Raw genomic sequence first — 21790 nt, 5'->3', positions numbered from 1 at the left:
TTTGAAGCAGGAATGTAAGTTCCAGAAAAAGAGTCAAGACCCTGGAGCCCTGGAGCCCTGTGCCCACAGCTCTGCTTCGAGACTCACGATTCAGGTACTAGTGACATTTCACACACCGATAGTGGTGTTGGCACGTTCTGCCGCACCCATATTCAAACTCCCAGCCGCTGTCAGTGGTTTAAAGTACTTGAGTAAAAATACTTTAAAGTACTACTTAAGTATTTTTGGGGTATCTGTACTTTACTTTACTATTTGTTTTTTTCGACACCTTTTACTTTTAATTCACTACATTCCTAAAGAAAATGATGTACTTTTTACTCGACATGTCCCCTGGACACCCAAAGGTACTCTACATTTTCAATGCTTAACAGTGGGCCAACATCCCTGCTGCAGTGTGTCAAACCTGTCAAGAACTACAGGAAACGATGATCTCTGTAATTGCAAACAAAGGTTTCTGTACCAAATATTACGTTCTGCTTTTCTGATGTATCAAATACTTATGTCATGCATAAAATGCTAATTAATTACTTAAAAATCATACAATGTGATTTTCTGATTGTTGTTTCAGATTCCGTCTCTTACAGTTGAAGTGTACCTATCATAAAAATGACCTCTACATGCTTTGTAAGCAGGGAAAACCTGCAAAATCGGCAAATACTTGTTCTCCCACTGTATGTTATCCCACAGTGCTAACTGCAACAAACACAACGCAGTAGTGAACACGTATTGGGACTCTGAGGAGGGGCAGCCACGGTGGGAGACTCTTCCAGTCAATGTACTGCATGTCTCAGGACAGGTCATCTATCATCAAAGTGGTGGGACCATAGATTTGGGAATCCGCCTTTTTATGCGTCATAAACTCGGCACAATGGAGCAAAAGTTCCAGCCTTGAATAGGACTCGTCTGTCCCTGGTGGCGGCAGCATCTGTGTCTCTCTCCAGCAACCAGACAGGCCAAACTACAGAGCTCAGCCATTTTCCTATTCATTGAAACCCTAATCTGTCAAGTGTTCCTTGTTTTTTAACATGAATAGCAAGTTTTAACCAACAATGCAATCATTGGACAGACCGCAGTATTCTTTAGGAAACATGGGTTTTCATTATACTGGTGTTGTCTTGGTTAAGCATAGGACAGGTTTAAACTTTTACGATGTCTAGACATCCTCCCACTGCATGTGTGAGCGGTAATTATAGAGTTCCCAAACTCGGTCCTGGAGACCCCAAGAGGTGCAGTTTTGTTTTTGCCCCTAGCACTACACAGCTGATTCAAAGAACCAACTCATCATCAAGCTTTGACTATTTGAAGTGTAGTGCCGGGGCAAAAACTAAATGTAGACCTCTTGGGGTCCCCAGACCGAGTTTGGGAAATGCTGTTATAGAGAAAATGATCCTGGACACCGTCTTTGATAAATATCCTGACCTATTTGAGAAAAGGTGCAGTCTCTATCCCAATGTTTTAAACTCAAAATGCAGCTGGAGCACAGACTAACTGTAGTTCTAACATAGCGGGGTAGGCTATGACAATGTCGTCTCAAACATGTGTTTTACCCTTTTCATCTTGTGTGGTAATCAATCAATCAAATGTATTTATGAAGCCCTTTTATATCACCAGATGTCACAAAGTGCTATTCAGGAACCCAGCCTAATACTGCGAACAGCAAGCAATGCAGATGTAGAAGCACAGTGGCTTGGAAAAACTCTAGAGAAAGACAGGAACCTAGGAAGAAACCGAGAGAGGAACCAGGCTCTGAGGGGTGGCCAGTCCTCTTCTGGCTGTGCCGGGTGGAGATTAGAAACCTAGAGAGGAACCAGGCTCTGAGGTGTGGCCAGTCCTCTTCTGGCTGTACCGGGTGGAGATTAGAAACCTAGAGAGGAACCAGGCTCTGAGGTGTGGCCAGTCCTCTTCTGGCTGTACCGGGTGGAGATTAGAAACCTAGAGAGGAACCAGGCTCTGAGGGGTGGCCAGTCCTCTTCTGGCTGTGCCGGGTGGAGATTAGAAACCTAGAGAGGAACCAGGCTCTGAGGTGTGGCCAGTCCTCTTCTGGCTGTACCGGGTGGAGATTAGAAACCTAGAGAGGAACCAGGCTCTGAGGTGTGGCCAGTCCCTCTGGCTGTACCGGGTGGAGATTAGAAACCTAGAGAGGAACCAGGCTCTGAGGTGTGGCCAGTCCTCTGGCTGGCTGTACCGGGTGGAGATTAGAAACCTAGAGAGGAACCAGGCTCTGAGGTGTGGCCAGTCCTCTTCTGGCTGTACCGGGTGGAGATTAGAAACCCAGAGAGGAACCAGGCTCTGAGGTGTGGCCAGTCCTCTTCTGGCTGTACCGGGTGGAGATTAGAAACCTAGAGAGGAACCAGGCTCTGAGGTGTGGCCAGTCCTCTTCTGGCTGTACCGGGTGGAGATTAGAAACCTAGAGAGGAACCAGGCTCTGAGGTGTGGCCAGTCCTCTTCTGGCTGTGCCGGGTGGAGATTAGAAACCTAGAGAGGAACCAGGCTCTGAGGGGTGGCCAGTCCTCTTCTGGCTGTACCGGGTGGAGATTAGAAACCTAGAGAGGAACCAGGCTCTGAGGTGTGGCCAGTCCTCTTCTGGCTGTGCCGGGTGGAGATTAGAAACCTAGAGAGGAACCAGGCTCTGAGGGGTGGCCAGTCCTCTTCTGGCTGTGCCGGGTGGAGATTATAACAGAACATGGCCAAGATGTTCAAATGTTCATAAATGACCAGCAGGGTCAAATAATAATCACAGTGGTTGTAGAGGGTGCAACAGGTCAGCACCTCAGGAGTAAATGTCACTTGGCTTTTCATAGCTGAGTGTTCAGAGGTCGAGACAGCAGGTGTGGTAGAGAGACAGAGAGGGGGAGGGAGAGAGAGAGGGAGAGGAAGGAAGAGAGGGGGAAAGGGAGAGACAAAACAGAAGGTCGGGGACAAGAAAGTGGCTGTCTGAGCCCCCGTCCCTCTTGAACACGCACACATCATGGTGGGATTTAGCCATGTCCGCCATATCAATATTAGCAGATCCCATTGCACATACACATACGCCATTTGCTTGATCCCTTGTAATCTGTTGTTACATGTATAAATGTGTTTTATTCGAGGTTATACAGAGTGCTAGTCGAGTGGCTCTTGTTTGTGTTCCTATGGCCAAGTCCATCTGAAACACTATATACGGTATACAACAGTATGTGGATACCCAATCAAATCAGTGGATTCGGGTATTTTTTTCCACGGACGTTGCTGACAGGTGTATAAAATCGAGCGCACAGCCATGCGATCTCCATAGACAAACATTGGCAGTAGAATGGCCTTATTGAAGAGCTCAGTGACATTCAATGTCCATCATAGGATGCCATCTTTCTAACAAGTCAGTTTGTCAAATTTCTACCCTGTTAGACCTGCCCCTGTCTACTGTAAGTGATGTTATTGTGAAGTGGAAACGTCTAAGAGCAACAACAGCTCAGGCGCAAAAGCACACAGCGCGTAAAAATAGTCAGTTAGAACAGTTCATTGGGAGGTTCATGAAATGGGTTTCCATGGCCGAGCAGCCGCACACAAGTCTAAGATCACCATGCGTAATACCAAGCATTGGCTGGAGTGGTGTAAAACTTGCCGCTATTGGACTGTGGAGCAGTGGAAACGTGTTCTCTGGACTGATGAATCACACTTCCCCATCTGGCAGTCCGACTGACGCATCTGGGTTTGGCGGAAGCCAAAAGAACGCTACCTGCCCGAATGCATAGTGCCAACTGTAAGGTTTGGTGGAGGATAAAAAAATGTTTTTCATGGTTCGGGATAGGCCTGTTACTTCCATTGTAGGGAAATCTTAAGGCTACAGCTTACAATGACATTCTAGATGATTCTGTCCTTCCAACTTTGTGGCAACCGTTTGGGGAAGGCCCTTTCCTGGGTCAGCATGACAATGCCCCCGTGCACAAAGCGAGGTCCATACAGAAATGGTTTGTCGAGATCGGTGCGTAAGTACTTGGCTGGTCTGCACAGAGCTCTGACCTCAACCCCATCAAACACCTTTGGGATGAATTGGAATGCCGACTATGAGCCAGGCCTAATCACCCAACATCAGTGCCCAACCTCACTAATGCTTTCGTGGCTGAATGGAAGCAAGTCCCCATCTAGAGGACATCTAGAGGAAAGCCTTCCCAGAAGAGTGGTGGCTGTTATAGCAGCAAAAGGGGGGCCAACTCCATATTAATGCCCATGATTTTAGAATGAGATGTTGGACAAGCAGGTGTCCACATACCTTTGGTCATGTAGCGTAGGTGAAGATGTGTGTGAGTTTTGTCCCACCCCTCTGCTAGCCAGTGGCGGTTTATTGAGTTCTTTATATATGCTTTCTCGTTGTTGTTGTAATGATGATTGACTTGTATTCCTTTACACAGCGAAGATTACTTCAGGTTTCAAATGTTAACTTTATATGAATCAACCTGTTGCTATATGAATCAACCTGTTGTTTTTTCACTGGCAATATAGAAAGCTGAGTCCTTGGATGTCTTTGCTTTGGCTCGACACCCCTTTTATGTCCATGATACAAGGGGATCACATAGACCTGGGTGGTTTCCTCAACTTCGCTCTCAATGTGAAGCAGTGGATTTATATGTTTTTTTATTGGGTGATTCTGACTGATAGAGTCAATGCAACTTCTTCACGTTGTCCCATAGAGGCCTGTTGGTTATATGCTCTATGTAGGTTAAATGTTCTATGTAGGTTATATGTTCTATGTAGGTTATATGTTCTATGTAGGTTATATGTTCTATGTAGGTTATATGCTCTATGTAGGTTATATGTTCTATGTAGGTTATATGTTCTATGTAGGTTATATGTTCTATGTAGGTTATATGCTCTATGTAGGTTATATGCTCTATGTAGGTTATATGCTCTATGTAGGTTATATGTTCTATGTAGGTTATATGTTCTATGTAGGTTATATGCTCTATGTAGGTTATATGTTCTATGTAGGTTATATGTTCTATGTAGGTTATATGCTCTATGTAGGTTATATGTTCTATGTAGGTTATATGTTCTATGTAGGTTATGTGTTCAATGTAGGTTATATGTTCTATGTAGGTTATATGCTCTATGTAGGTTATATGTTCTATGTAGGTTATATGTTCTATGTAGGTTATATGTTCTATGTAGGTTATATGTTCTATGTAGGTTATATGTTCTATGTAGGTTATATGCTCTATGTAGGTTATATGTTCTATGTAGGTTATATGCTCTATGTAGGTTATATGCTCTATGTAGGTTATATGCTCTATGTAGGTTATATGCTCTATGTAGGTTATATGTTCTATGTAGGTTATATGTTCTATGTAGGTTATATGCTCTATGTAGGTTATATGTTCTATGTAGGTTATATGCTCTATGTAGGTTATTACATTACATTTAAGTCATTTAGGTTATATGCTCTATGTAGGTTATATGCTCTATGTAGGTTATATGCTCTATGTAGGTTATATGCTCTATGTAGGTTATATGCTCTATGTAGGTTATATGCTCTATGTAGGTTATATGCTCTATGTAGGTTATATGCTCTATGTAGGTTATATGCTCTATGTAGGTTATATGCTCTATGTAGGTTATTACATTACATTTAAGTCATTTAGGTTATATGTTCTATGTAGGTTATATGTTCTATGTAGGTTCTATGTTCTATGTAGGTTATATGTTCTATGTAGGTTATATGTTCTATGTCTTGTTGAATGTTTCTGTTCTGTCATCAAATCAAATCAAATTGTTTTGGTCCCATACTGTACACATATTTAGCAGGTGTTATTGCGGGTGTAGTGAAATGCTTGTGTTCCTAGCTCCAACAGTGCAGTAATATCTCACAATTCACAACAATACACACATCTGAAATAATGGAATTAGGAATTATATAAATATTAGGAAGAGCAATGTCGGAGTTCGGAGTATAAATATATATATATGTTTACTCCAAGGTCCGACAATGCTCGTCCTAATATTTCTATATTTGCTAATTCCAGTCTCTACACATATTAAATGAGCAGAGCAGTATGTAAACATTATTAAAGTGACTAGTGTTACATGTGACCAGTGATTCCATGTCTATGTATTTAGGGCAACAGCCTCTAAGGTTCAGTGTTGAGTAACCGGGTGGTAGCCGGCTAGTGACAGTTTAGGGCAGGCTGCTGGGATGGAGGCCGGCTAGTGACTTAGTTTAGGGCAGGCTGCTGGGATGGAGGCCGGCTAGTGACAGTTTAGGGCAGGCTGCTGGGATGGAGGCCGGCTAGTGACAGGGACTTAGTTTAGGGCAGGCTGCTGGGATGGAGGCCGGCTAGTGACAGTTTAGGGCAGGCTGCTGGGATGGAGGCCGGCTAGTGACAGGGACTTAGTTTAGGGCAGGCTGCTGGGATGGAGGCCGGCTAGTGACAGGGACTTATTTTAGGGCAGGCTGCTGGGATGGAGGCCGGCTAGTGACAGTTTAGGGCAGGCTGCTGGGATGGAGGCCGGCTAGTGACAGGGACTTATTTTAGGGCAGGCTGCTGGGATGGAGGCCGGCTAGTGACAGTTTAGGGCAGGCTGCTGGGATGGAGGCCGGCTAGTGACAGGGACTTAGTTTAGGGCAGGCTGCTGGGATGGAGGCCGGCTAGTGACAGGGACTTAGTTTAGGGCAGGCTGCTGGGATGGAGGCTGGCTAGTGACAGTTTAGGGCAGGCTGCTGGGATGGAGGCCGGCTAGTGACAGTGACTTAGTTTAGGGCAGGCTGCTGGGATGGAGGCCGGCTAGTGACAGTGACTTAGTTTAGGGCAGGCTGCTGGGATGGAGGCTGGCTAGTCATGGCTATTTAACAGTTTGATGGCCTTGAGACAGAAGCTGTTTTTCAGTCTCTTGGTCCCAGCTTTGAAACACCTGTACTGACCTCGCCTTCTGGATGATAACGGAGTGAAAAGGCCGTGGCTTTTCATCAAGATTCTTGATGATGACAAGCTTACTAACACACAGCTAATACACAGCTAACACACACTAGCACACAGCTAACACACAACTAACACACACTAGCAAACAGCTAACACACATTAGCACACACTACCACAGCTAACACACAGATAACACACAGCTTGGCTGAGATAATGAGGGGGCTGGACATGCCAAGAGATGAGTTTGGATTGGTCGGCCATATAGCACGCTTCAGTTTATTTGAGCTGGTCAGTATATCTAGATAAACCTGTCAAACGCAGCTGTTTTAAAATGTATAGTGTATTACAGTTTTTCTTGATTGCTTAAACACAAAAACTGGTTTGTGTAGCACAAAACCCATACCCTTACGTCATTCCCAAAAACACACACACATTTTCCATAACCGTAAACACTATTCACCTGTTTACAGACGTTTCAATATTTAATATTATATTCAATACCTTACACAAAAGTGGCCAAATGAATCATTCATTGCACTATATATTAATTCAGCAAACACATGCTCTCAATATATTTAACTCAAGTCATTTCAACCTAAACTCAAAGAGCACACCTTTCTCCAGGTGCAAACACTAACAGTATGACCGCTCGTGTCGTGTTCTAAATATATTTAGAAATCTATATTATTCAATTATTCACCCACACTGTCCGCACGCACCAACGAGCATCTGCGTTGCCAAGGGCTAAAATAGAAGACCGTTCTGTTTCTGATGCAGATCACGCTGCAAGTCCTGCCTCTCCCATCTCCTCATTGGTTTAAAGAAGCAGGTACCCATGTGCCATCTCCTCATTGGTTATACCCATGTGGGTGACTGAAATACGAACGAGGTTGGTGGAGGTAATGCACCTAATTTATGAAAGTTGAGGAGAGATGACTAGAAACGAATCGGCTGACCGTTTTATGTGTGGATTAATTGTTGGAGTAGAGGACCTTGTGCATTTCAGGTAAAATAACAACTCAATGTTTATATCCCAGGACAAATTAGTTAGCAACAGCAAGCTAGCTAAATAGGACAAGTTAGCTCGCAAGTGCACGCCAGCTCGCTAAATTTCCATAAATGTTTAAAGCTTTTCCACCTGTCCCCAAATTAATGTAATTGGTTCAGAGTTTGATTTGATATTTTAACCTGCGTGTCGTGATCGCGTTTGGTGTGGGAGGACAAAATAAATGTATGCACGATGGCGCACGATGGCGCACGCGAGCAGCCGGTTTGGGTTCTGTGTAAGTCTCAAAATTGTTAACACACCAATCAGAATTGCAGGATCAATTAATAGGGCCTAGAGGCGGGCCTAGAGGCGGGCCTAGAGGTATGTCCATGTGGAACAACGTATCAAAACAATGTCGAAGTTGCAAGACAACAGAGAGGAAGTGGATGAGGACAAGGACAAGGACGACAGCAACAAAGACTAGTAATCTCAGATGAAATTCGTGCCACCCTAGTTCATCACGTGCTCATACATGGGAGGTCTATGAGAGAAGCTGGACAGCTAGTGGAACCACGTCATTTGCCTTGTTGTTACCGTGATACATGCAATGTTGTAGTGCATGTAGACTGAATCTCCACTTTGCTCTCAGTGTAGTTTTTACCACAGTAATGGATGACCATAGGTCAGTAATGGATGACCATAGGTCAGTAATGGTCAAATTTCATTTTGCAGAACTGAGAGGCAGCCATCTATCGGTGGTAGGCGGAGACTTCTCACAGCTGAGCAGGAGACTGACCTGGTGAATATGGTGATTGCCAATAATACCATCCATTTGAGGGAAATTCAAACCCATATAGTTGAAGACCAGGTAGTCTTCCAAGGAATTGATAGCATCCCCACCATTGACCGGATCGTTCAGAGGAACCACATAAGGACGAAGCAGCTGTACCGTGTGCCTTTTTAAAGGAATTCAAACAGAGTTAATTAAGGAGCAATGATTCCAATTTCTGCAGGTAATTGCTATACTGTAGATCATTTACATTATGTAGAGTATGGCCCATCTCCAGCATATCAATTCAGTACTTTATAGTAATGTGTTACAGTAACTGCAGTACACAATCTTTCATTCCAGTACAGTAGTACACTACAGTACTGTATTTGTAGTACAGTAAAATGTGTGTTTTTGTTTTTTTTACTTCTGTAGAGAATCTTTGAGCTGGATGCCATGGCTGACACAGGAGTACATATTCATCAACGAGGCAGGGTTCAACTTAACAAAAAGGTGCAAAAGGGGGCACAACAAAATTTGTCACCGTGCCATCATACAGGTTCCTGGCCAGAGGGGAGGCAACGTCATCCTATGTGCGGCCATCAACAATCGTGGCGTGCTCCACCGCCATGTCAAAGTGGGTTCATACAACACGGCACAACTGCATACATTTCTAGATCAGCTGTAGAGTAAAATTATTCAAAAGGAAGGGGAGACAGGGCAACCAGGGCAAGCCCAATATGTTGTCATTAGGGATAATGTGAGTTTCCATCGGGCTGCTCTGGTTCGCGCCTGGTTCAATGACCACCCCAGGTTTACCGTTCTTTATTTGCCAGCATATTCCCCATTTCTGAATCTGATTGAGGACATGGCGGTGGAGAGTGTGTGACTGCAACCCTTACGCACAGCAACACCTCCTGGAGACGCCTGATGTGTCTGTGGTGATGTGTCTGTGGTGATGTGTCTGTGGTGATGTGTCTGTGGTGATGTGTCTGTGGTGATGTGTCTGTGGTGATGTGTCTGTGGTGATGTGTCTATGGTGATGTGTCTGTGGTGATGTGTCTATGGTGATGTGTCTGTGGTGATGTGTCTGTGGTGATGTGTCTGTGGTGATGTGTCTGTGGTGATGTCTCTGTGGTGATGTGTCTGTGGTGATGTGTATGGTGATGTGTCTGTGGTGATGTGTCTGTGGTGATGTGTCTGGTGATGTGTCTGTGGTGATGTGTCTGTGGTGATGTGTCTGTGGTGATGTGTGGTGATGTGTCTGTGGTGATGTGTCTATGGTGATGTGTCTGTGGTGATGTGTCTGTGGTGATGTGTCTATGGTGATGTGTCTGTGGTGATGTGTCTATGGTGATGTGTCTGTGGTGATGTGTCTGTGGTGATGTGTCTATGGTGATGTGTCTGTGGTGATGTGTCTGTGGTGATGTGTCTGTGGTGATGTGTGGTGATGTGTCTGTGGTGATGTGTCTGTGGTGATGTGTCTGTGGTGATGTGTCTGTGGTGATGTGTCTGTGGTGATGTGTCTGTGGTGATGTGTCTGTGGTGATGTGTCTGTGGTGATGTGTCTATGGTGATGTGTCTGTGGTGATGTGTCTGTGGTGATGTGTCTATGGTGATGTGTCTGTGGTGATGTGTCTGTGGTGATGTGTCGGTGGTGATGTGTCTGTGGAATCTATCCAGGGTTTTCTAAGGCACACAAGGGCATTTTTCCCATGCTGCCTGGAAAGAGCAAACATAATGTGTTTTTTATTTTATTTATTTCACCTTTTTTTAACCAGGTAGGCAAGTTGAGAACAAGTTCTCATTTACAATTGCGACCTGGCCAAGATAAAGCAAAGCAGTTCGACAGATACAACGACACAGAGTTACACATGGAGTAAAACAAAAATACAGTCAATAATACAGTATAAACAAGTCTATATAAGATGTGAGCAAATGAGGTGAGATAAGGGAGGTAAAGGCAAAAAAAAAAGGCCATGGTGGCAAAGTACAAATACAACACTGGAATTGTAGATTTGCAGTGGAAGAATGTGCAAAGTAGAAATAATAATATTGGGGTGCAAAGGAGCAAAATAAATAAATAAAATAAATACAGTAGGGGGAGAGGTAGTTGTTTGGGCTAAATTATAGGTGGGCTATGTACAGGTGCAGTTATCCACTAATGTAAGAGGTATTTATTACAGTAGTATTCCCTTCTCCACTAATGTAAGAGGTATTTATTCCAGTAGTATTCCCTTCTCCACTAATGTAAGAGGTATTTATTCCAGTAGTATTCCCTTCTCCACTAATGTAAGAGGTATTTATTCCAGTAGTATTCCCTTATCCACTAATGTAAGAGGTATTTATTCCAGTAGTATTCCCTTCTCCACTAATGTAAGAGGTATTTATTCCAGTAGTATTCCCTTATCCACTAATGTAAGAGGTATTTATTCCAGTAGTATTCCCTTCTCCACTAATGTAAGAGGTATTTATTCCAGTAGTATTCCCTTCTCCACTAATGTAAGAGGTATTTATTCCAGTAGTATTCCCTTCTCCACTAATGTAAGAGGTATTTATTACAGTAGTATTCCCTTCTCCACTAATGTAAGAGGTATTTATTCCAGTAGTATTCCCTTCTCCACTAATGTAAGAGGTATTTATTCCAGTAGTGTTTTGAATTTCTCTCGCCAGGGTGTTTCTGAAAGGGCTATCTGTCAGTGCTGGGATTTGACCAAGTTCTAAAATATTTATCTGAAAATCTAATCTTAACATTTTGGTAGCAGTGTTTTGAATGAATCCCTCTGTAACAAACATGTAGTCTGTGTTTTTAACAGCTTGTGTGTGTTGTCTGAGGTAAACGTTTGAATTGGGACCCAGAAGTTAGATGTTTGTAGCGTTGGGTGTGAGTTTTTAAAATTGTGTGTGAAGATTTGAGAAAATGGTGAGTTGTTCCAGGAATAGTGCCTAATTCCTGTCTTATATCCTTCAATAAGTGACATTAGACACATTGGGTTGGGGGTCGTGGGGGGGTCAGATAGGCACAGCCTAATTCCTGTCTTATATCCTTCACTTTGTGGCCTTAGACACCTCAGATTCCTGTCTTATATCCTTCAATAAGTGACATTAGACACATTGGGTTGGGGGTCGTGGGGGGGTCAGATAGGCACAGCCTAATTCCTGTCTTATATCCTTCACTTTGTGGCCTTCCTGTAGGCACTTATGTCTTATATCCTTCAATAAGTGACATTAGACACATTGGGTTGGGGGTCGTGGGGGGTCAGATAGGCACAGCCTCATTCCTGTCTTATATCCTTCACTTTGTGGCCTTAGACACATTGGGTTGTGGGTCGTGGGGGGTCAGATAGGCACAGCCTAATTCCTGTCTTATATCCTTCAATAAGTGACATTAGACACATTGGGTTGGGGGTCGTGGGGGGTCAGATAGGCACAGCCTAATTCCTGTCTTATATCCTTCACCTTGTTTTACACAAGCAGTGGGTGAGCTTTGGATCTCACTATCAAGTTTTATTGTGAATGTTGCTGGCATCCTCTTCAGAGCATTAGGCACTGATGTTGTTGGGCGATTAGGCCTGGCTCGCAGTCAGCGGTCCAATTCATCCCAAAGGTGTTCCATGGGGTTGAGGTCAGGGCTCTGTGCAATGCCAGCCAAGTTCTTGCACATCGATATTGACGAAACATTTCTGTATGGATGGGGACATTGTCAAGCTGAACTGTTGCCACTAAGTTGAAAGCACAGAATCGTCTAGAATGTCATTGTATGCTGTAGCCTTAAGATTTCCCTTTACTGGAACTCAGGGGCCTGAACCATGAAAAACAGCCCCAGACCATTATTCCTCCTCCACCAAACTTTACAGTTGGCACTATGCATTCGGGCAGGTAGCATTCTCCTGGAATTCGCCAAACCCAGATTTGTCCGTCAGACAGCCAGATGGTGAAGCGTGATTCATCAAACAGGTGCCATTAATACAGGTAACGAGTGGAGGACAGAGGAGCCTCTTAAAGAAGAAGTTACAGGTCTGTGAGAGCCAGAAATCTTGCTTGTTTGTAGGTGACCAAATACTTATTTTCCACCATAATTTGCAAATAAATTCATTAAAAATCCTACAATGTGATTTTCTGGATTTTTTTTTTTTCTCATTTTGTCTGTCATAGTTGAAGTGTACGTATGATGAAAATTACAGGCCTCTCTCATCTTTTAAGTGGGAGAACTTGCACAATTGGTCGCTGACTAAATACTTTTTGCCCCACTGTATATAGTGTATGTCATCTTTAATATTGTTATTGAACTGTTTTACAGAACGTCTTATTGTTTTTAGTTCTGTTTTTAGTTATCTAAACTGAAGAATTCATCTTAAGTTGTTTTTATTAATGGTTTTCATATTTTCAAGGCCAACCTGCTCCTAGAGGGGAGGCTATTTCAATCTGAACCTTCTCTCTTTCTCTGATAGTGTAATGTTAATTATGCATTCAATGGTCTTTCGTTCCATTTTATATGCATCTGATTAATACTTGATCAACTCTGAGGTTACCATTGACCAGATCACCATACAAAGCCAAACAATGACTGGTAACTCTTCACTGTAATAATGTTTTCATGTGATTGAACTGCTGTGTTCTCTCTGCCTTTAACAAATAATACCGTTTTATTGAGCTTGTTTGAAGGAATGTGTCCCAGGGACATTTGCATGTCTAAAGCTCCCTGGAAGAAACCCCTGATGCCATCGGCCCAAGGACTAGAGGTTGGGTTCCATAAGCTGGACTGAAGACTAAAGGACAAACTATCTTGTGGTCCGTTTCTTCCTGTATTGGACACAGGCTGTTCATGTACAGTTTCTGTCCAGGGAGGACTTGTACGCTCGGCCTTCAACTATGTGCTCTCCGTCACCTCTGGGTCTGCATGGCAAATGGCCCAGGAACACAAGGAAAACACTCCCCTGTTTAGAGGCCAACATGTCTCTCTCTCTCTCACACACATACACACACTGTTGGAATCTGTGACAGAATATTACTACTGCAGCCATGTTTGTATCTATTTGAGACTTCTTGCCTGAAGATAACACTAGTGGCCAGTTTATTAGGTACCCGCTCACAAAAATGCTTTCCTCCTAAAGCAGGCAGACAGGTATCGAGGCATTCTAAGCAACGTTGAGGTATGATCATCGGTGCCAGGATGGCCAGTTCCAGTATCTCAGAAACAGCTAGCCCCCTAGCCCCTTTTCACGCAGGACAATGTCTAGGTTTTACCTAGCACATCGTGCGACAAGCATCCAGTCAGCGGCAGTCCTGTGGGCGAAAACAGCTCGTTGATCAAATCAAATGTTATTAGTCACAGTGAAATGCTTACTGACATGCTCTAACCAACAGTGCAGTTTAAAAAATACGGATAAGAATAAGAGATAAGAGTAACAAGTAATTAAAGAGGAGCAGTAAAAAATCTCAATATTTTCAGGGGGGGTGTGGAGGCTATATACAGGGTATTACAGTACAGAGTCAATGTGGAGGTTATATACAGGGTATTACAGTACAGAGTCAATGTGGAGGCTATATACAGGGTATTACGGTACAGAGTCAATGTGGAGGCTATATACAGGGTATTACAGTACAGAGTCAATGTGGAGGCGATAGACAGGGTATTACAGTACAGAGTCAATGTGGAGGCTATATACAGGGTATTACGGTACAGAGTCAATGTGGAGGCTATATACAGGGTATTACAGTACAGAGTCAATGTGGAGGTTATATACAGGGTATTACAGTACAGAGTCAATGTGGAGGCGATAGACAGGGTATTACGGTACAGAGTCAATGTGGAGGCGATAGACAGGGTATTACAGTACAGAGTCAATGTGGAGGCTATATACAGGGTATTACGGTACAGAGTCAATGTGGAGGCTATATACAGGGTATTACAGTACAGAGTCAATGTGGAGGTTATATACAGGGTATTACAGTACAGAGTCAATGTGGAGGCGATAGACAGGGTATTACAGTACAGAGTCAATGTGGAGGCGATAGACAGGGTATTACAGTACAGAGTCAATGTGGAGGCTATATACAGGGTATTACAGTACAGAGTCAATGTGGAGGCTATATACAGGGTATTACAGTACAGAGTCAATGTGGAGGTTATATACAGGGTATTACAGTACAGAGTCAATGTGGAGGCGATAGACAGGGTATTACGGTACAGAGTCAATGTGGAGGCGATACATTTACATTTACATTTAAGTCATTTAGCAGACGCTCTTATCCAGAGCGACTTACAAATTGGTGCATTCACCTTATGACAGGGTATTACGGTACAGAGTCAATGTGGAGGCGATAGACAGGGTATTACAGTACAGAGTCAATGTGGAGGCTATATACAGGGTATTACGGTACAGAGTCAATGTGGAGGCGATAGACAGGGTATTACGGTACAGAGTCAATGTGGAGGCTATATACAGGGTGTTACGGTACAGAGTCAATGTGGAGGCGATAGACAGGGTATTACAGTAAAGAGTCAATGTGCAGGGGCACCAGTTAGTTGAGGTAGTATGTACATGTAGGTTGAGTTATTAAAGTGACTATGCATAGATGACAACAGAGAGTGGCAGTGGTGTGGAGAGGTCGAAGGAGAATGACAAGAATCGTGCAAGCTATCAAAGCAAGCAGTAAAGCTTCATATGACACCAAGTTTCACTTTGTAGCACCTACAGATGAAACATTATGGAGGCCTGTATTACTTACAGTTGAAATATTATGGAGTCTTAACCTGTTTGGGATAGGGGCATTATTTTCACGTTCGGATGAAAAGCGTGCCCAGAGTAAACTGCCTGCTACTCAGGCCCAGAAGCTAATATATGCATATTATTAGTAGATTTGGATAGAAAACACTCTGAAGTTTTTAAACCTGTTTGAATGATGTCTGTGAGTATAACAGAACTCATATGGCAGGCAACCTGAGAAAAATCCAACCAGGAAGTGGGAAATCTGAGGTTGGTAGTTTAACTCATTGCCTTTCCAAGATAGTGTGGGGTCATATTGCACTCCCTAAGGCTTCCCACTAGATGTCAACAGTCTTTAGAACCTTGTTTCAGGCTTCTACTGTGAAGGGGGAGCGAATAAGAGCTGTTTGACTAAGGGGTCTGGCAGAAGGCAATGAGCTAAGTCATGCGCACGTCCATGAGAGTGAGCTGCGTTCCCTTTCATTTCTAAAGACAAAGGAATTGTCCGGTTGAAACATTATTGAAGATTTATGATAGAAAACATCCTAAAGATTGATTCTATACATCATTTTACATGTTTCTATGAACTGTAATAGAACTTTTTGGACTTTTCGTCTGGACTTTCATCTTGGACTTGTCTTGTGAATTTCGATTGGTGAACTAAACGCGCTAACAAAAATGAGATATTTGGACATAAAGATGAACTTTATCGAGCAAAACAAACATTTATTGTGGAAATGGAATTCCTGGGAGTGCATTCTGATGAAGATCAAAGGTAAGTGAATATTTATATTGCTATTTCTATTTTTTGTGTCTGAGCGCTATACTCAGATTATTGCATGGTGTGCTTTTTCCGTAAAGCTTTTTCGAAATCTAACACAGCGGTTGCATTAAGGAGAAGAATATCTTTAATTCTGTGCATAACACTTGTATCTTTTATCAAGGTTTATGATGAGTATTTCTGTAAATTGATGTGGCTCTCTGCAAATTCGCCGGATGTTTTCGAGGCACAACTATAGTGAGCATAACGCGCCAATGTAAACTGAGATTTTTGGATATAAATATGAACTTTATCAAACAAAACATACATATATTGTGTAACATGAAGTCATATGAGTGCCAGTGATTCATTTGATCTCTATTTCTGTTTTTTTCTGACTCCTCTCTTTGGCTGAAAAATGGCTATATGTTTTTCTGTGACTAGGCGGTGACCTAACATAATCGTATGGTGTGCTTTCACTGTAAAGCCTCTTTGAAATGGGACACGATGGGTAGATTAACAAGAAGTTAAGCTTTAATTTGGTGTACTGCCTTGTGAATACATGAAAGTTAAATATTTCAAAAAACATATTTTTGAATTTCGCGCTCTGCCATTTCAGCGGATGTTGTCGAGGGGTTCCTCTAGCCTAAGGAGGCCTGTAGCACCTACAGATGAAACATTATGGAGTCTTAAAGGAGGCCTGTAACACCTACAGATGAAACATTATGGAGTCTTAAAGGAGGCCTGTAACACCTACAGATGAACCATTATGGAGTCTTAAAGGAGGCCTGTAACGCCTACAGATGAAACATTATGGAGTCTTAAAGGAGGCCTGTAACACCTACAGATGAACCATTATGGAGTCTTAAAGGAGGCCTGTAACACCTACAGATGAAACATTATGGAGTCTTAAAGGAGGCCTGTAACACCTACAGATGAACCATTATGGAGTCTTAAAGGAGGCCTGTAACGCCTACAGATGAACCATTATGGAGTCTTAAAGGAGGCCTGTAACACCTACAGATGAAACATTATGGAGTCTTAAAGGAGGTGTCACGTTCTGACCTTTATTTTCTGTGTTTTGTGTTTAGTTAGTATGGTCAGGGCGTGAGTTGGGTGGGTAGTCTATGTTTGTTTTTCTATGTTTTGGTTATTTCGATGTTTTCGGCCTAGTATGGTTCTCAATCAGAGGCAGGTGTCATTAGTTGTCTCTGATTGAGAATCATACTTAGGTGGCCTGGGTTTCACTGTGTGTTTGTGGGTGATTGTTTCCTGTCTCTGTGTGTGCACCAGATAGGGCTGTTTTTGAGTTTTCACATTTCTTGTTTTGTTAGTTTGTTCATGTGTACCTTAAAGCATTAAAAAGTACCATGGACAATTACCACGCTCGCGTATTGGTCCTCTGATCCGTTTCGCCTCTCCTCTTCGGAAGAAGAGGAGGAAACTCATTACAGAATCACCCACCAAAATCGGACCAAGCGGCGTGGTAAAGGACAACGACAGCAGCAGCAGCATCAACAACAGAGGCCACCATCACAGGACTCCTGGACATGGGAGCAGATACTGAACGGAGAGGGACCCTGGGCACGGGCTGGGGAAAATCGCAGCCCCAAAGCAGAGCTGGAGGCAGCGAGAGCTGAGCGGCGGCAATGAGGAGCCAGCACGGCAGTGCGACAGGTACGAGAGGCAGCCCCAAATTTTGGGGGCACACGAGGTGTGATACTAAGCCAGGTAGCAGACCTGAGCTCACTCCCGTGCTTATGATAAGCAGCGCATTACTGGTCAGGCACCGTGTTATGCGGTTGAGCGCACGGTGTCGCCAGTGCGTGTCCATAGCCCGGTGCGCTATAGGACAGCCCCCGAGAGTGCCATGAGTTTGGGCATTGAGCCAGGGGCGTATGGTGCCTGCTCAGCGGGTCTGGCCGCCGGTACGCAGTCTTGGTCCAGGTTATCCTGCGCCGGCTCTGCGTGCTGTGTCTCCGGGGCGCTGGGAGGGTGCAGTGCGTCCTCTGCCTGCGCTCCGCTGCACCGGGCAACTGTGGGAGTGGAGCCTAGGGGAGAGGTGCGTGTAGTAAGCACTAGATCTCCCGTGCTTACCCACAGCCCGGTTCAACCTGTGCCTGCACTCTGGAGGGTCCGGGCTCGAGTAGTTGTCCAGCCTGGGGAAGTGGTGCCAAGGTTGCGCACCAGAGCTCCAGTGCTCCCCACAGCCCGGTCTTTCAGGCTCCTCCTAACACCAAGCCTCCTGAAAGTCTCCCCAGCCTGGTAGTTCCTGTGGCAGCCCCACGCACCAGGCTGTCTCTCTGTCTCCTCCCTGCAGGTGCTCCCGCCTGTCCGGCACCGCTGCCGGAGCGTCCCGCCTGTCCGGCGCTGCTGCCGGAGCGTCCCGCCTGTCCGGCGCCGTTGCCGAGCCTCCCGCCTGTCCGGCGCTGTTGCCGGAGCCTCCCGCCTGTCCGGCGCCGCTGCCGGAGCCTCCCGCCTGTCCGGGCGCCGCTGCCGGAGCCTCCCGCCTGTCCGGGAGCCTCCCGCCTGTCCGGTGCCGCTGCCGGAGCCTCCCGCCTGTCTGGCGCCGCTGCCGGAGCCTCCCGCCTGTCCGGCGCCGCTGCCGGAGCCTCCCGCCTGTCCGGGCGCCGCTGCTGGAGCGTCCCGCCTGTCCGGCGCCGCTGCCTCCTGTAGCAGCTCCACGCACCAGGCTGTCTCTCTGTCGCCTCTCTGCAGGTGCTCCCGCCTGTCCGGCGCCGCTGCCGGAGCGTCCCGCCCATCCGGCGCCGCTGCCGGAGCGTCCCGCCGGTCTGGCGCGCTGCCGGAGCGTCCCGCCGGTCTGGCGCGCTGCCGGGAGCGCTCCCGCCTGTCCGGCGCGCTGCCGGAGCGTCCCGCCTGTCCTGGGCGCCACTGCCGGAGCGTCCCGCTCTGTCGGCGCCGCTGCCGGAGCGCCCCGCCTGTCCGGCGCGCTGCCGGAGCGTCCCGCCTGTCCGGCGCCACTGCCGGAGCCTCCCGCCTGTCCGGGCGCCGCTGCCGGAGCCTCCCGCCTGTCCGGCGCCGCTGCCGGAGCCTCCCGCCTGTCCGGGCGCCGCTGCCGGAGCCCTCAGCCCAGAGGCGCCAGAGCCCTCAGCCCAGAGGCGCCAGAGCCCCTCAGCCCAGGCGCCAGAGCCCCTCAGCCCAGAGGCGCCAGAGCCCCTCAGCCCAGAGGCGCCAGAGCCCCTGTCCCTCTGTCCAGAGCCCCTGTCCCTCTGTCCAGAGCCCCTGTCCTCTGTCCAGAGCTTCTGCCCCTCTGTCCCGAGCTGCCCCTCTGTCTAGTGGGGTCATTGAGAGGGGTTGCCATGGTGAGAAAGCCACGGAGGCGGACAATAAGGCGGACAAAGACAATCGTGAAGTGGGGTCGCGTCCCGCGCCAGAACCGCCACCGCGGACAGACGCCCACCCAGACCCTCCCTATAGGTCAAGGTTTTGCGGCCGGAGTCCGCACCTTTGGGGGGTACTGTCACGTTCTGACCTTTATTTTCTGTGTTTTGTGTTTAGTTAGTATGGTCAGGGCGTGAGTTGGGTGGGTAGTCTATGTTTGTTTTTCTATGTTTTGGTTATTTCGATGTTTCTGCCTAGTATGGTTCTCAATCAGAGGCAGGTGTCATTAGTTGTCTCTGATTGAGAATCATACTTAGGTGGCCTGGGTTTCACTGTGTGTTTGTGGGTGATTGTTTCCTGTCTCTGTGTGTGCACCAGATAGGGCTGTTTTTTGAGTTTTCACATTTCTTGTTTTGTTAGTTTGTTCATGTGTACCTTAAAGCATTAAAAAGTACCATGGACAATTACCACGCGCGTATTGGTCCTCTGATCCGTTAGCCTCTCCTCTTCGGAAGAAGAGGAGGAAACTCATTACAGGAGGCCTGTAACACCTACAGATGAAACATTATGGAGTCTTAAAGGAGGCCTGTAACAAATGAACCCTACAGATGAAACATTATGGAGTCTTAAAGGAGGCCTGTAGCACCTACAGATGAAACATTATGGAGTCTTAAAGGAGGCCTGTAACACCTACAGATGAACCATTATGGAGTCTTAAAGGAGGCCTGTAACACCTACAGATGAAACATTATGGAGTCTTAAAGGAGGCCTGTAACACCTACAGATGAAACATTATGGAGTCTTAAAGGAGGCCTGTAACACCTACAGATGAAACATTATGGAGTCTTAAAGGAGGCCTGTAACACCTACAGATGAAACATTACTGAGTCTTAAAGGAGGCCTGTAACACCTACAGATGAAACATTATGGAGTCTTAAAGGAGGCCTGTAACACCTACAGATGAAACATTATGGAGTCTTAAAGGAGGCCTGTAACACCTACAGATGAAACATTATGGAGTCTTAAAGGAGGCCTGTAACACCTACAGATGAAACATTATGGAGTCTTAAAGGAGGTAACACCTGAAACATTATGGAGTCTTAAAGGAGGCCTGTAACACCTACAGATGAAACATTATGGAGTTTTAAAGGAGGCCTGTAACACCTAGAGATGAAACATTATGGAGTTTTAAAGGAGGCCTGTAACACCTACAGATGAAACATTATGGAGTCTTAAAGGAGGCCTGTAACACCTACAGATGAAACATTATGGAGTTTTAAAGGAGGCCTGTAACACCTACAGATGAAACATTATGGAGTTTTAAAGGAGGCCTGTAACACCTACAGATGAAACATTATGGAGTCTTAAAGGAGGCCTGTAACACCTACAGATGAACCATTATGGAGTCTTAAAGGAGGCCTGTAACACCTACAGATGAAACATTACTGAGTCTTAAAGGAGGCCTGTAACACCTACAGATGAACCATTATGGAGTCTTAAAGGAGGCCTGTAACACCTACAGATGAAACATTATGGAGTCTTAAAGGAGGCCTGTAACACCTACAGATGAAACATTATGGAGTCTTAAAGGAGGCCTGTAACACCTACAGATGAAACATTATGGAGTCTTAAAGGAGGCCTGTAACACCTACAGATGAAACATTATGGAGTCTTAAAGGAGGCCTGTAACACCTACAGATGAAACATTATGGAGTCTTAAAGGAGGCCTGTAACACCTACAGATGAAACATTATGGAGTTTAAAGGAGGCCTGTAACACCTACAGATGAAACATTATGGAGTTTTAAAGGAGGCCTGTAACACCTACAGATGAACCATTATGGAGTTTTAAAGGAGGCCTGTAACACCTACAGATGAAACATTATGGAGTTTTAAAGGAGGCCTGGGTAATGTCGCAATGTCATAAATATGCCAACTTTGATTAAATATTTCTCAATTATGCTTCTAGATACAAATGTTAAATGTGTGTCAACACTCCTTCCTCCAAAGGACCATTCTATGAAAGCTATTTCATGAAAATCCCCTAAATCATGTTCTTTTTTGTCTGTGTTTCGTGAGGATTCACTCAATAGATTGTTTCCTCTGTGTTGTCTACGAATCATTGCATTCACAGTGTTGTGCATCTGAGGCTGACGTAGTGCTTCTCCATGAGTTATTCATGTCCCCAATATCTGACAGTCTTGAGAAAACAGCTGTGAAACCATCAGCACTTGTGAAGAATATTATATCAACTACAATGGGTAGGCTTACATGTTTCCTCAATGTTGGAGATGTCTGAAAGATAATCCTTAAAGGTTATACTTTACATTTG

This window comes from Oncorhynchus keta, chromosome 25, assembly GCF_023373465.1.
Source record: "Oncorhynchus keta strain PuntledgeMale-10-30-2019 chromosome 25, Oket_V2, whole genome shotgun sequence".
NCBI lineage: Eukaryota > Metazoa > Chordata > Actinopteri > Salmoniformes > Salmonidae > Oncorhynchus > Oncorhynchus keta.
Note: the sequence above shows the minus strand (reverse complement) of the source record.